Here is a 12,010-nt window from a genome sequence, read left to right on the forward strand (position 1 = left end):
TACAAACTCTGTCTATCCATCAAGAGTCCCAGAGTACCACATCCAAGCCACCAGACACCCTGGGGTCACTAGCCCCAGACCAAACTCTGCAAACACACTGCCTCAAGGCTTCTCTAATTAGCTTCCAAGTCTAAAAAGTCACAGAACTTCTTTTTTCTAAGTACTGCCGTCTACCTTTCTTTTTATAGTAATAATAATAATAATTATGGTATTTGCTAAGTGCTTACTATGTGCCAAGCACTGTTCTAAGCACTGGGGTTATCAGGTTGTCCCATGTGGGGCTCACAGTCTTAATCCCCATTTTACAGATGAGGTAACTGATGCCCAGAGAAGTGAAGTGACTTGTCCAAAGTCACACAGCTGACAAGTGGCAGAGCTGGGATTAGAACCTACGACCTCTGAGTCCCAAGCCCAGGCTCTTTCCACTGAGCAACGCTGCTTCTAAGTCAAAGTAAAAATAGAGCATGTACTGGGGGAGATGTGGGTTTGGGTTTGAATTGTGCCATTTTCCTAGGTACCTCCAGCGAAGATGAAGGAGACAAACCCTGCACTTTTCCCTCTCTGTCTGGTGGGGAATGTTGAATCAATCAATCAGTGGTATTTATTGTGCAAAGCACTATACTAAGCATGTAGGAAAGTATAATATAATGAAGTTCGTAGATGCCATTTCTGCCCACACGGAACTTGCAAGTCTCCAGGATACAAAGTGTCAGTCCCCTAGCCCAGCTCCCCTGGCCCAACCAGGTGAGACCTGCTGCTGGGATAACAAGGCTGAGGGCACTGTAGGACTTCCCCTTCCGTCACTGGGGCTCAGTCAAAGCCAGGAGTTGAGGCAACCTGATGCTGGGGCACCTTGACCCAGGGCACCGGTGGGGCCTCTGGGCATTTGGATCTGCCCTCAGCAGCCCCAGGGGACAGGCCTGCTCCAGAGCCAGCTGAGCCACCCTCGCAAAGACCTTGGAGCCAACCCCCCATCACTCAACCTGAACTAGAAGGCAGCAGGCAAGTAGTGTTTCACTCTTCTGCTCCTTCCCCCGCTTCTCCATGTAGTTGCATGGGTCCTGGACCAGGTCTGGGTGTGAGCCAGTGGCAGATTGGGTTCAGTCAGCCTACCCAAGGGAGAATCGGGAAAGATTGACCCTGCCCTGCCCCTGGGGTGTACTGATCCAGAGGCTGAGTTGTGGCTGGAGACGGTGGTTTGGGGGCTCTCAGCCAGAGCTCTCTCTGGGATGGAATCAAACCCTTCATTTTGTACCCAAAATAATTAATGCCTCCCTTCCCCCTAGCTTTTGGAATTGGACTTCCAGCCTGAATCATCCCAGGTCTCTGACCATAAAGGATGGCCTTCTTTGAAGCCTGTCTCTCTCAGTTCTCACACTCTTCTAAATCCCTGTGCCCCTGCTCGCCCTGGTGCTCACAGTGAAAAGTTGGCAGCAGCTATGGATCAAGTCAGCCATCGCTCTGAGTCCAGCTTCTCCAGTTCCTCCAATTTCCTGCCCTGGGCACTTGGTGAACCCCAGAACTAAGGTGCTGGAGGTGGGTTCTAGTACAGGTAAATTCCAAAGGAATGTTGTTATCTCATGATTTTAAGTTCCTCGAGAGCAGAGAACATGTGTTTTGTTTCTATTGTGCCCCTTAAGCGATTAACATGGTGCTTGGCATCTGGATGCTTGCTAAAGAGCACTGACTGACTTCCAAGTTGCTCTTCCTGAAATAGCAGAGTAATTAATGTAGGAGAAAGTATTGGGGTTTGCAACATTTGAATAAAGAGCATCATCTTCAGAGGTACTACAGAGCCCTTTAAATCACCTTTTAGGACATCCATCCAACAAATAATCATGGAATGTAAGCTTATTGAGAGCAGGAATCGTGCCTGCCAACTCTGTGGTATTGTCCTCTCCCAAGTGCTTAGTAGAGTGCCCTGCATACATTGATTGATTGAGAGGATGGACTGGAGGAGGGAGTTTTCTCTCCAAATTTTCTCAGGAAATCAAGCTCCTCTGTTAAATCCCCCTCTAATAAATGTCAACTTTAAGGTAAACTTTTCTGGGCACACTAGGAAGACCTAGAAGCAAGACTGGCTCCTGAAAATGCTGACTCAGCATCCTACAGATGGCAGGAGTGGAGAGGGACTCTGGAAAGGGAGAGTCAGCAGTCAACATGCAGTCTGACTCCTTATGCAAGTCCTCTATGTCCCTGGCTAACTCAGGCCAGCAGAGAAGTCTGATAAATGATTACCTGCAACTGAAGCCCATCAGTGTGTGTTTTGTTTTTTTCCCCACGAGCGGCAATCTTAAAAGCCCCGTGTCACCAAGCGTGAGTTGCTGACTCCAGGCGGGTCCGGTCCTCTCAGATGTGCATGCCTGGAATGCATCTCCCTCCCGGATGATCTCTTGGCAGAAGCTCTAAGTTTAGTGCATGCAGGCTGGGTGATTCCTAGAGGAAATGCCCGTTAGCCTGAGAACAACAGCTGAAGCAAAATCCCATAAGCCAGGAAAAACAGCCTCACAATTACAGTAACAGGTGGTTAGTTTCAAAACAAATTTCAAGGTCTGACTGGTCTTTGCACCTGCTTTAGGCTGAGTTTTCTTTTAAGGTTCGGGGCTTGGCAAGAGCCCTGGATAAATAATATAATACTTTGTGTCAGGACTAAGTCATCCTTCCTCTGCTTGAGGAAGAGAAATAGCCTCAGAATCCCGGAACTGGCAGGTCAGTGTTGGGTTGTGTGTTCTGTAAACTTCTCCATTGAGTATCTCTCAATAAATCTCCTCTCTTCCAACAAGGGAGGTGGCTCCTTGGAGCAGAGACCCAAACCTGCAACTGGTAGCAGAGGTTGCTTCCCGGGCCGAACTCCCAGAGGAAGGGGGCAACCGTTGCCACCCAACCGCTGCTGCTTCTGCTTCTGGTCCACAGTTCTGAGTGCATCCTGAGGTGCTCTCACCCACCTGGAATGCAGGAAAATGGGAATCAGTCAGGGATTTGCTACCCAGCCTGGATCCTGAGGTCAGGTCTAAGAAGCCGGGGGGCAGAGTTGGGGGCTGAGAGGGGGCAGCAGCAGGCAGGCTCAGTGGCTGCCCAGTCTTAGGAACAGCCATCCAAACCCAGGGAAGTGTTTTGGTTTCCAAACCCAAACTGGGCACTGCCAGGCGATGGCCCAGCCAACAGTCTGGTGCCAGTACCGGAAGTTAGATAGTCTCCACCCCAAATGAACATGCATTCGGTAGTTCTCTTGGACTCAACCTGCCAAAGTCATTGGTGAGGTTCCTCCATTTTTTTAAATTGCAAAATACTTTTATTTTTCCAAAATATTTTCACATTGGTCACCTTGTGTCATTATGCCATCCTCGAAAGGCAAAGAGAACGTTGTTCCCTCACAGTCCTGAACTCGTTCATATGGCAAAACTCTAGTCACAGTAGGGGGAGCAGCATGGCCTTGTGGATAGAGCACCGGCCCGTGAGTCAGAGATCTGGGTTCTAATCCTGGCTCTGCCACTTGTCTGCTATGTGTCCTTGGGTAAGTCACTTCATTGGGCCTCAGTTACCTCATATGTAAAGTGGGGATTAAGACTGTGGGCCCCATGTGGGTCAAGGACTCTGTTCAATCTGATTAGCTTGTATCTACCCCAGCACTTAGGATAGTGCCTGGCACCTAGTAAGCACTTAAAAAAAACAAAAAAAGTAATGCTTTGAATATGTCTGAGGAATAACTCTGAAGTTAATCTGACTTTGGCAGAGGGCAGAAGATGGCAGTTTTCTCCATTTTCCTACCCAGGCAGTCAGTCAGTGTCATCTCATCTTTAGTTCTAGTACCAAGGTGCTCAGTGGCCTCAGGGGTGAACTGTCTCAAGGTGCAAAATGAGTACCTGAACAATGAACAGTGAGGGGAATGTGCCTACTGAATATGGAATTAAAATACCCCTCACATGGAGGTGGAGGGTAAGGGGGTACCCCCACCCACTTGGGGATGGTGGAAAGAAGATGCCTCCACATGGGGTTATGGGGAGGAGAGAGAACCCTCATTTGTGGGTAGGAGGAAGGCCCTCCCCACTCTGCAGATGGAAGCTGGCGTTCTTATCTGTTTCCCCTTGGTAGCTGAGAACATCTCATGCTTCTCTTTTACTTTCCCAAGCTCTTGCTACAGTGCTCAATAAACACCTTTACTACCACCATTACTTTCTCAGGACTATGCGTCTCAGGGCACATCATGAATTTGGGGGAGTGCCTGAGCACGGGCTGATGGCCAGTGATAGGTGATTCTAACATCAACATTGGAGCTGCTCCTCCGTCCTCCTTTGACATCCCCTCAGTTGCCTTAAAGACTCACATTGGTGAGGGGAGGAAAGAGTAGTAGGCAAAAGGAAATCCGTTTTCCCCTCCACAGCTTCCAAAGTGCATTGTCACATCTTTGGGAACTCTACACTGGAGAATCAGTTCCATCTTCAGTCAATCCTCTTATAAACCCCAATTCATGTCAGCGAAAACTCCAGAACATTAACAGTCTACACAGATAGTGACAAGAGAGTTGAAACAGTTATCCGTATCATCAGACTAACTTTTCCCCTCTCTCAGCTTCCAGCTAATCTGTCAACTTTTCTCCTCGCGTTGCCAGTGATCCCTCAGCCCTGAGTTCAGACTCCTGCCCGAGGTTGCCCTGAGAACCAGGACGGGGTGGAGAATTTGTTTTCCATCCCAGCCATGCTTGGTAGTGTCTCCACCTGAACTCTAAGATTGGTTGGGTATCTTTCCTTCAGAATGAACCCAACCCATTAAAAGTAAAATTGATGCTGGCATCACACCTGGCAGTTATTTTGGTAGTGTTGCAAAATGACTTGTGGCTCCAGCCCACTTTCTGGTGAATGGGTGACCACAGGACCAACTTCCACCACAGCAGCACAATACTGGCATGCTGGTGCTCTGGCTCATGGCCGAAGGACTCAGGCATTCACCAGGTTGGCACTAGCTGTTCGGCCCAGGTTGTGGCCTAGTGTCAAAGCATTTCATTCGATTGTATTTATTGAGTGCTTACTGTGTGCAGAACACTGTACTAAGCGCTGGAGATAGTTCAATACAACAGTAAACATGCCCATGAGCTTACAATGTAGAGGATGTGTTAGGAATGGCTCTGGACTATAAGCTTGTTCCTAAACTGTAAGCTCATTGTGGGCAGAGAACGTGTCTACCAACTCTTTTATATTGGACTCTCCCAAGGGCTTGATACGGTGCTCTGCACACAGTAAGTGCTCAATAAATACTGTTGATTGATTGAATGAAGTTCCCAGAGTAACAAGGAGTAGTGACGGAATATATTGAGCTCCGACTGGGAGCCAAACACTGTACTGAGCACTTGGTAAAGTGCATCAGAAGGATGAGTAATGTTCCCTGATCACAAGAAGTTTCTCATTCATTCATTCCCTCAATCGTATTTATTGAGCAGTTACCGTGTGCAAAGCACTGTACTAAGCACTTGGGAGAGTACAATATAATAATAAATTGACACATTCCCTTTCCCACATCGCGCTCACAGTCTAGAGAGGGAGACAGACATTAATATAAATAAATAAATTAGTTGCAGATAGGTGCTGTGGGGCTGGGAGGGGGGATGAATAAAGGGAGCAAGTCAGGATGATGCAGAAAGGAGTGGGAACAGAGGAAAGGAGGGCCTAGTCAGGGAAGTCCTCTTGGAGGAGATATGCCTTCATAAGGCTTTTAAGTGGAGAAGTGTCTGTCTGATATGAGGAGGGAGGACGTTCCAGGCCAGATGCAGGATGTGGGCGAGAGTCGGCGGCGAGATAGATGAGATCGAGGTACAGTGAGATGGTTAGCATTAGAGGAACAAAGTGTGTGGGCTGGGTTGTAGTAGGAGAGTAGCAAGGTGAGGTAGGTGAGGGCAAGGTGATGGAGTGTTTGAAAGTTAATGGGGAGAAGTTTTTGTTTGATGTGAAGGTGGATGGGCAACTACTGGAATTTCTTGACGAAGGGGGAAACCAGGACTGAACATTTTTGTGGGAAAAAAAAGTTTACAGTATGATTAGGGAAAAAAACATAAAAATATGTGCAAATAGATTAATGACAATTAGTCATTAAATGCATAATTAGAGAAGCAAAGTAGCCTAGTGGGAAGAGCCCAGGGCCTGGGAGTCAGAGGAGCTGGGTCCTAATCCCAGCTCTTCCCCTTTTTTGGGGGGGGGGGAATTTGTTTAGCGCTTACTATGTGCCAAGCACTGTTCTAAGTGCTGGGGTAGATACAAGGTAAACAGGTTGTCCCATGTGGGGCTCACAGTCTCCAACCCCATTTTACAGATGAGGTAACTGAGGCACAGAGAAATTAAGTGACTTGCCCAAGGTCACACAGCTGATAAGCAGCAGAGCAGGGATTAGAACCCACGACCTCTGACTCCCAAGCCTAGGCTCTTTCCACTAAGCCATGCTGCTTCTCTATACTTGACTGCTGGGTGACCTTGGACAGGTCACTGAACAACTCTGTGCCTCAGTTAGCTCATTTGTCAAATGGGGAATTAAATATCTGTTCTCCCTCCTGTTTAGATATGTAAGACAGGGACTCAATCCATCCTGATTATCTTATACCTACGCCAGTGTTTGGCACATAGTAAGTGCTAGCTAGTACCACAATTATTATCAATCATTTAGTGGAATTTATTGAGCTAAGTTGCAGAGCATTATTATTTTAACTAAATGCTATGCTAGGCACTTACTATAGTACTCTGCACATAGTAAGCGCTCAATAAATACCATTGATTGATAATAAATATACACAAGCATTTAATGAGCACTTATTGTGTGCACAGCACTGAATAAGCACTTGGGAGAGTACAATAAAGTCTCTGGCCTAAGATCCATGGCGGAATACTGGCAAGCACAAAATTATATGTAAATAGGTGGAGTCGTGAAGAATCAGCAAATAAATCGGTATTAGCCAGAGTGTGGAATGACAAATAAAAGAATGAGTAGGTGAACAAGTGAGAGGAGAATACATGGACCACAATCTTGCAAAGTGCTAGGGGCAGCTGTTGAGATGACCCCGCAAGGTGGTGGAAAATTAACCAGGCTTGCTTGGGTTGGAAGATGGAGAGAGCTGTGGTTGGGCAGATTTAAGGGAGGAGCGATTCCCAGACAGGAGGAAGGGCGTGAGCAAGGAGTGGGAGCTGGTAAAGAGTAGAAGGAGGCAGAGTAGGAGATAAGCTAGGGAGGAACAAAGAGCCCTGGCTGGGGTTGGGGGGATTTGGGCTGTGAGGGGTCACTTAGCAGGTGAAGAGAGACAGTGAATAAGTTGGAGAAACCTGGACAGCCAGTGTCCAAGTAAAAGCGAGAAAAATTGCTCAGAGCAATCAATGAGACAGAGCAGTTCTATGCGGTGATAGAAAGGTCAGGACCCCACAGGTCAAGAGGTTTCAGGCTAGAAGTTTATAAAATTTACGATGGTTTTAGACGACACAAACACAAAATGGTGTTTCCCCGAAACCCATCCTATTCCCGCAAGACACAGGGCACCCAGTGAAGCTTGAAGGTGGCCCATTAAAAAGAAATCGCCAGAAGCACTTCTTCCCCCAGCAGGAAGTGAGAGTGTAGAAGCCGTTCCCACAGGAAATAGGGCAGCCGAAGATATCAGCAGGTTTCAGAGAGGTTGGGTAGGTCCATGGATATGGGTCCACGCTAGGGAGAGTTAGGCATGTTGGATGATCTGTTTAAAGCCCTTGGACCAGATTCAAGGATGGTGATGGATAGTTAAGGGCATGGGATGGTGCATGGTGGGTTACCAGAGGGAAAGTCAGGGATAGAGTAAGGATAGTTAGAGATGTTGGATGCTCTGTGATGGGACACTAGAAGGAGAATCAGGAATGGAGAGAAGAGAGATAGGGGGTGTTGGATGAACTGGGTTGGGTCACTGGAGGGAGAGTCAGGGCTGGAGAAGGGAGAAAGAGGGGTGTCAGATGGTCTGTCCTTAGCCACCAGGGTGGGTGTCCACGAGGATGACCAGTGGTCAGTTACTCCAAGTGTCCTAGCGCTGCTGTGGGAGCCAGTGCCCTAGGCTGGATGGGCCATGGAGCTGGCCTGGTAATGCCTGGCTGATGGCTTAGTTTCTCAGGCCAGACCTCACCCAAGTGTAAGCTTCTGCAAGTGCCTCATCTCAACAACTCTGGTATAGGACAGCAACCTCTCCCCAAGCAAAGTAGAACGCGGAGCCGTTCCGAGCAACCCCTCCGCCACCCCCATCCCCACCAAGGAGGAGGGATTTCCGGTGATATTCAATGAGGCAGCGGGGAGGATGGTATTTTCAGGCTGGAGTCCTGAATGAGCAAGCTCTGAGGGCCGGGTCCTCACGCTTTTCCCACCAGCTAAGCCAGGCTGTGGCACTTGGCCCCTGGCCCCAGAGGAAGGATTTGCTCTGCTGTGGAAGGAAGGAAGCAGAATAAATAGAACTGGAAGTGGCAAGGTCATCTTTAATACTGGACCAACTACTTCTGAACAAGCTTCACAATTGCTGTGTTTCTTCCTCTCCTAGAGCTCCAGCCAGGCCAAAGCCAACGTGAACCCTGAAGCGCACACAACATGAGGAAGCTGAGAAAGCTGTTAGCGAGGTTCGGGAGCAGGCCAAACAGCGGCGTGTCAGGCCCAGCCTGGTCCAACAATTGTATTGTGAAGTGTGTCCAGGAGGGAAAATGGTTTATTTTTAACGGAAGTTTGCATATTGTCCTGAATTCCTGTGTTTAGAGTGTGAGACAAACACCCTGCCATAGGTTGTTGGAGCGGCCCACGCACAACGCAGCCGGCCCTTGCTTTCTGCTGGCCTTTCCCCAGGAGCCCAGATGGCACCTCTGCAGGTCGCCTGGGTCGCTGCTCTCTTCTCACCAACTGCTACCCAGAGAGAGAAGCATTTGATCGGTAAATATTTTGAAGAGGAGTGGCACCCGCTGTCATGGGGGCCCCCTCTTCAGGTGGTGCCTAATTGGCATGGATGCGTGGCTGCGATGGAGCTGTCGGTCTTGAGATGAGCCCACCAGTGGTGGCAGCCTGTGCAACTGTTGGCAACCCTGGGCCAGGCTCCGTCTGACATCAGAAAGCACCACTGCGCACCGGCGGGGCCAGGCTGGGCCCTGTCTGTGTCATATCAGAAACTCTGGCCAAACACTCACTAGCTGTCATGACACCCTTTCCTCAGAAGCCGCAGCTGGGAAAAGAGGAACTGATTTCTCTTTGGAAACAGAAGTTTTTGTCTGGCCGAGGTCACTTTCCTGCCAGGCCGGCCACCTGCATGACAGGAGGACAGGTGTTATTTTGAACGTGCTCTCTGGGTCCTTTTTTAAAGATTGCCACAGTGATCCAGGCCAAAACCCTGGGCCTAATTCTCAGTCCCAACCCCTATTCCCAGTATCCCAGGGCCCCAGGTCACTTCAGGGTTGCGAAGGGCTGCCAAATCTTCTTGGTGGCCGAGAGAGTCCTCTAAATGTTCAGGGTGTGTGGTCTGCTCTCCTCAGGAGGCTGGGGCTTGACTTCCTCACCTGACATGGAGCAGCTCAGTTTTACATCGACATCCCCTGGCGGGGAGACTCAGTTGACTCTCACGGGTCCCAGTTTGATGTCAACATTCCTTCTTCATCCTGCTTCAAGCAGGGATGGCCCCCACCCTCCCCCAGCCTATTCTTGTGGAAACGCACCACCCCAAGATCATGTCGCTTCAGCCCCTAGATCGTTTCAGGAACCGATTCCCTCTCTGCAGTGGTCGCTCTCTGGGCTTTGAGAGCTGAAAGGGGAAGGGATGGCCCCATTTGGGGGTTGTCTGGACACTGCTCTGCTCCTTTTCCATCCTACTTAGGGAGGGGTTTGGCTGTGTCTTTGCTTCAAAGTTGGGGTGCTCAAGACTTCTTGTAAATCCTGTACTCCCTTCCATTCGATCTCAGCTCCCCTCTACCTCTCTCCCCTCCTTTTCTCAATATGATGTACTGTGGTTCTTTGGAATTGGGACTCGCAGGTCACTTGGTGTTTTCAAGATGCCTGGGATTCTGAGGGTCACTTGAAGCGTGCTGCACATTGATGAGCTGGCTAGATGCTGAGGGCAGCGAGTGGTTCTCTGAGCCCAGAGCTATTACTGGGGATAGAATTTCATTAGGCATTTCGCCATCGCTTGTCGGATGTGGGTATCTATCACCCTGAAAGAAACTTGGTTTTGGACAGTGACGGTGCAGAAGTCTAGCAAAGGAGATGAGTGGTCATTGTGCTGCTTATCTGCCTAAGGCAATGCAGAGAAAAGTCCCCAAATCCTCTGCTCCCAACTGAACATTTAAAAATACCACTGGCAGCATTGGTTGACTGTGAGGCCAGATCTCAGCCAAACCTTAACCTTGTTTATTTAGAGGTTTTGGATGTTTTATGGTATGTTGAGTGGGATGCATTTCTGGTGACTATTTCATAAAAATGATGGAACCGGTAAATCTTCTTGATAGCCAAAAGAATCCACTATGGAGTCAAGTGTTAGAAGAAAATGAAAATTCCACATTTAGTATCTCTTTGAATAAGGTGCACAATAGTCTAATCAAAATTCAGGGCTCATATTTGAAATTTATCACCACCAACATCAGGATTTCTTGAGGGTCTCCTGCATGCTGAGCCCTATACAAGGGCTGAAGGGAATGTAGGGAAGAATGATGAGGAGATGCATAATCTAGTGGAGAGAGCACACAGGTTTGGGAGTCAGGAGACCTAGGTTCTAGTCCCTGGCTCCACCATTTGCCTGCTGAGTGACTACAGAGAAGGCACTTCATTTCTCTGGGCCTCCATTTCCTCATCTATAAAACAGGGATTCAATACCTGTTCCCTCATCTTCTTGGACTGTGAGCACCATTGGGGGGACAGGGACTGCATCTGACCTGACGATCCTGCCTCTAGTCCCAACACTTAGCATAGTGCTTGGCACATGGTAAATGCTTAACAAATACCAGTAGGGTGAAATGCCTGAGCTATTAACAAGTCTGCAGTGGGAGAGGCAAGATTAGAGGGCAGTTTCCTTGGGATGATTAGGGAAAGAGAGCAAGTAGATGAGAGGGAGCTAGCTGACCATGAGCCTGGAAGCTGGCAGTTAGGAGTTTCATCAGGATTTTCTGTCTAGTTGGAAAAGCAGTGAAGGAGCTTCAGAGGCCATTTGGTTGGTGTAGTCAGGAAATCTCATCTCATAGTCTCACCTCCTGGAATGTCAGCCAGATCTGGGATGCTCCACTCCCTTCTCTCTGTCAGAGGAGAGGTGGGAGAAAGTCAAAGCAGTCAGCAGCCCCCTCACTCCAACAGAAACTTTAGTGGCCACTAACTATGGGCCTTGAGCAGGGCTGCAGAGGTTGACAGCCTCTCAAGGGCCCCCTCGGGCCGACCACCCTGGCAAGGCCTCTTGGGAAATGACATGTTTGGGCAGGGGCACCAGAGCACTTCGTTCTGGACTAGTCTGTGTTGGCACATGTAGGAGAAGGGGTGAGCAGAGCCATGATGAAGGTCTGGCCACAAAAGCAGCAACCTCAGGAAGCCCAAGACTCTCAGGAGGCCCTCTAGACTGTAAGCTCCTTGTGGGCAGGAAACATGATTACCAGTTCTGTTGGACTGGACTCTCCCAACTGTTTAATCCAGTGCTTTGCATACAATAAGTGCTCAGTAAATGAGAGGTAGAAATGGAAGAATGCAAGCATAAAAAACTATTGAAATTGAGTTTTGCATTAGAGAATCAGGCTTTCTTCCTCCACTAATCTTAATAATAATAACAATAAATGTGCTATTATGAAACTGGCATTATGGTTTTGTATATTATGAACTGAAAAATGTTCAGTTCATGTTTCCCCACTCCTCAAGAACCTTCAGTGTCTGGACAACCACCTCTGCATAAAACAGAAACTCCTTACCATTGGCTTTAAAGCATCAATCAACCTGCCCCATCCTATCTCGCCTCACTAATCTACTACCCCCCAGCCCTCACACCCTGCTCTTTTAGTGCCAGCTTACTTGCTGTGCCCCG

The 12,010-nt window shown here is 48.6% G+C and overlaps 1 long non-coding RNA gene across 1 annotated transcript; it reads left to right on the plus strand.

The window, feature by feature from the left end:
* Positions 1 to 868: 868 nt before the first annotated feature.
* On the plus strand, positions 869 to 8,698 carry LOC120638624. The gene is made up of 2 exons (XR_005660375.1): positions 869 to 1,536; positions 8,522 to 8,698. It is a non-coding gene; the product is annotated as an uncharacterized LOC120638624 (long non-coding RNA).
* Positions 8,699 to 12,010: the final 3,312 nt, after the last annotated feature.

Source organism: Ornithorhynchus anatinus, chromosome 9, assembly GCF_004115215.2.
Source record: "Ornithorhynchus anatinus isolate Pmale09 chromosome 9, mOrnAna1.pri.v4, whole genome shotgun sequence".
Classification (NCBI taxonomy): Eukaryota; Metazoa; Chordata; class Mammalia; order Monotremata; family Ornithorhynchidae; genus Ornithorhynchus; species Ornithorhynchus anatinus.